General features: G+C 30.8%; 1 long non-coding RNA gene across 2 annotated transcripts; it reads left to right on the top strand.

The window, feature by feature from the left end:
* Positions 1 to 269: 269 nt before the first annotated feature.
* Positions 270 to 2,945, top strand: LOC147839020 (uncharacterized). 2 transcript variants are annotated; one of them, XR_015518091.1, is made up of 5 exons: positions 270 to 314; positions 1,910 to 2,043; positions 2,169 to 2,326; positions 2,439 to 2,534; positions 2,706 to 2,945. It is a non-coding gene; the product is annotated as an uncharacterized LOC147839020 (long non-coding RNA). The 2 variants fall into 2 exon arrangements; XR_015518092.1 differs by lacking the exon at positions 270 to 314 and adding an exon at positions 876 to 948.
* The last annotated feature ends 1,424 nt before the right edge of the window (positions 2,946 to 4,369 follow it).

A 4,369-nucleotide genomic window follows, 5' to 3' on the forward strand; every position in this document is an offset into this window, starting at 1 on the left:
TGTAAACCCTAATGCTGTAACTAATTAATTGAATTGAGTACTATTAACTTAAATCATTAAAATTCGTTTATCTTAATTAACCTTGATGAGTATTTAGAACTTTTTCTTATTTTTGAGTTTGAAAAAATTTAATCTTTCAAGTAAGGTGAACAATTCTGCTGGGTTTAATTTATACAAAATGTCTCTTTAAAGTTTCATTAACTCAAAATCTGTCAGCCCAGTGATTTTGCGTCTGACGTCATCCAGGTTTACGTACGTGCTCATGCTTCATTCGTTTTTTTCAAGATGGCGGATCGGCCTCGCTTCACACTACAGTAAGTAAAATATTTACAAATCCAAGAAATATTAAATGTATGTTTTAATTAATATAATCACAGTAACAGTTTAATGTAATGTACAGTTAATCAGGGTGCGTTTACATGTCGTACATTACAGAAAACATGTTTAGCCTCACTTGTTGCTAACTAACGTTAACATTGCTGTTTAAAATGTTAGAATCAGTGCAACGTTAGCGTTAGTTGTTACGTGTTAACTCTGAATTTTAACAGAGTGTGATAAAGACAAAATTATTTAAAATCGGCAGATTACATTTTTCAAAAAAAATTAAATCTTGGCGCGAGTATGCCATTTCTCAGCCTGTGCTGAAGTTGTCATGGAGACGCGCGCTCTCACAACCGCATGTCATGGCGCTGCGCTGAACTCCATCCAGTGTGTGAATGTGGTATTATCTTTGCAATCTGTAGGCACTTCGGAAACGAAAGGCGCAAGAAACATAACGTTAATCATAACTCAAATGATCTCCGCCTAAACACTTAACGGTATTTTCTGATGACGCGCAAAAACGTAGTCTCAAAACTTAACTCTGTCACACGCAGCTTGTTGCTTGCTGATCCATGTATGTGGATAGCCTGACGGAGAACATTTAAGCTGCGCTCCTCACCTAAGCAGGTACAGAGCAGAGCTTCAATTTACACTACCACATTGAGATAAAGTTGGTTTTATATTCATACATTCATTTAGTAACAACTTGTGACTCGCTCCATAAATTGTTTACCATGGTACTTTGTCTATTCGTTCTGAAATCACATGCAAGTATGACATGAAAACAACATTACACTAAATGCACTATTTTTTTTGACTGAACAATGTTGTACTTTGAAAGTCATTGGCTGCTAATATGATTTCACCATTAAGAATATGCAAAAATTACCTTTCTGAAATTATATTATTAAGGAGAAAGTCTGAATGTGTAAATATAAAACTAACTTTACCTCAATCACCAGCACTGATCAACACTTAATATTTCCTCGCGCTTAAGACGACATCTCTGCATATCAATGATTACCTGATTAATGCGATCAGTTAAATGAGTTTAAATGTCATTTAGGTCAAATGTATTTTAAAGGTATGATAAAAGTTTTTTTTTTTTTTTTCAATCTATTTTTTAAAATGTTTACTCTGGAGAGAATATAAACAGCCTAAAAAACAAAGTATGCATATCTATAACACATTAATACAAAATTATGTTATTAAATAAAATAATAACAAAACAAAATATTCAAGACGTGGTAAACAAGACATAGTTTTCTGATGTGCAAATTTTGTAGCTTAAAATATATTTATATCTTAAAAATATAAATATTTTAGTCTATATATTTTTACATCATTAGACAATAAGGTAAGTTTTGTTATTTCTAGCTTTTAAAATCAGGCCTTAAATTTCTTTGTCGTCCTATTCAGTTTTAGAAATTTCAATACTGTTTAAATTAAATCTGTGTTCATCAAATCAAAGCAACTAACATGATAATCAGCTCTATTGCTAACCGTTTTGGAGGTTAACGTTAGACATCATGCAATTGTACTACTTCCACTCTCAGCTAAATGACACTGTGACTTTGTGTACTTACAGAATTGAAGGTCGGGTGTTGCTGACTACAGATAGGAACTACAAGGAAAGTGAAACTTCAGCTAGACCTTGAGTTCAGTTTACAACATGAAGATCCTGCTTTCAACATCTGATCAACACCTGATTTTTTATCTGAGGTAAAAAATAGATAAGTAAATGAAACATAATAATAATATTAATAAAATTTTTTTCTAGAATTGTATATTTTGTGGTGTGGGTTTGTTTTATGAAATTCTCTCTTGTTTCTTTTTGCTGTTTGCAGAGTACCAACATGTTACAAATGAGAATTTTCCCCACAAATTCTTTGCACAACTGGACCACCACCTATTTAATTTGATGACAATTTCAAGGCAAACAGCATCCAAAACTGGCAAGACAGCAGATACCCTGGCTAATCTTTTAAAGGCTTATGATGAGCAGGTATGTTTGGGGTCACGTGTTAAAGTATACATTAAAATATAATTTGAATTTTTTTTTTTTTTTTAATTGATTTAAAATCATTTATTCATCATTTATTATACTTGATTTCCAGGAACTGCATGATGTCAGTTCATGACGGACTACTCTTATCAGAGGTCTTTTGGTCTTGCTGCGTGAGCGTGACTTAAGATTCTTTAGGAACACCCTGGTAAGACTTCATTCATTCTTTTCACAATTAGGCATGTTTAATAAAAAGATGAAAGTTTTGAAAACTTTTACTTAACATATTTGTAATCACGGATAGTTGATGAATCATATAATATTGGCTCAGTCATTTTGATACTGTCCTTACATTAATATCCTTGAATTATATTTTTAGATTGATAATCCTGCTGACTGAAGATGCTTTATTGGCCCTGCATTCACTGAGGGTCTCTGTTGTCCTGAAGAATGAATTGGACACCACCCACAGCACACTTCCAGACCTTTCTTGTCTTGTATGGATTAATGTATGCTCTTCACATAATATATAGTAAAGGACTTTGAACTTGTGCAAAAAGTTTTGCTTGGCATGGATGATGGAAAATAAAAAGTCTCGTAGCATGGAAACCTTAAAGAATGAGTTGATTGTTTTTTTTTTTTACTTAATAAAGACTGTCTCTGGGGTAGTAACTTCAAAACATTTATTTACCTTTAATTCGTATAGGTGCATTTTATTATATATAGGGATAGTTTGTCCAAATGTAAAATTCTGTCATTTACTAACTCTTCACTTGTCCCAAACCTGCTTGAATTTCTTGTTTCTGTTGAACACAAAAGTTAAGTAAAGCTGACAACCTGTAACCACTGACTTTCTAATAGGAATTCTAATTGGTCAAAAATAACCTTTTAAGTGTTCAACAGAAGAAAGAAACTTAAACAGGTTTGGAATAAGTAAATGACAGAATCATAGTTCAACCAAGACTGAATATATATATATATATGCTCTCCGTCAAACAGAAATTGGGGGAAAAAATAAATGGGGGCGAATAATTCTGACTTCAACGATATATATATATATATATATATATATATATATATATATATATATATATATATATATATATATATATATATATATATATACAGTTTCTGTGTAGTTTACACTAAACGAGTCACTTCACAGAATGTGCACTTATTATTTTTTTAACGAATGCCTTATTTTATTTGTGAAACTGACGATGGAGAAGTTAATTTTAAAAAATGCTATCAAAATGTATGAGCTGGGTGATTTAAGTATTTAAAGTTGAAAGAAATTAAAGCAATTAAGTTAATTGGTATTAAAATGTATGAGCTGGGTGACTAAGTATTTAAAGTTTGGAAAAATTAAAACAATTAAGTTAAATGGTATTAAAATGTATGAGCTGGGTGACTTAAGTATTTAAAGTTTGGAAAAATTAAAACAATTAAGTTAATTGGTATTAAAATGTATGAGCTGGGTGACTAAGTATTTAAAGTTTGGAAAAATTAAAACAATTAAGTTAATTGTTATTAAAATGTATGAGCTGGGTGACTAAGTATTTAAAGTTTGGAAAAATTAAAACAATTAAGTTAATTGGTATTAAAATGTATGAGCTGGGTGACTTAAGTATTTAAAGTTTGGAAAAATTAAAACAATTAAGTTAATTGCAATTAAAACGTATAAGCTGAGTAACTTGGGTATTTTAAGTTAGGTGAAGTGTCTTGCATGAGTACAACAAACTCAAAACTTAATGTTTCTGTTTACTTAAAATAGATAATTTCATAACTTAAAAAATTTGACGTAACTGATTACCTCAAATTTTTTGAGTTTTGTCAACTTATTCGGGATTACAGTGTGCCAAACATTTTAGACTTGTTGTCGATGACCATTTTTAAAACTCTGCAAGAACAATAGTGTGATCTTTAGAAAGAATAACAATCAGAAAAAAATATATATTTTCTGTCTCCGCTTATGCCTGTGAGCTAAAATTAACGATTTTCTAGCTCATCAATCTTCTCTATTGTGTTTTTGAAGGCTCAAAG

The sequence above is a fragment of the Danio rerio genome, chromosome 20, assembly GCF_052040795.2.
Source record: "Danio rerio strain M-AB ecotype USA chromosome 20, GRCz13ab, whole genome shotgun sequence".
Taxonomy (NCBI): domain Eukaryota; kingdom Metazoa; phylum Chordata; class Actinopteri; order Cypriniformes; family Danionidae; genus Danio; species Danio rerio.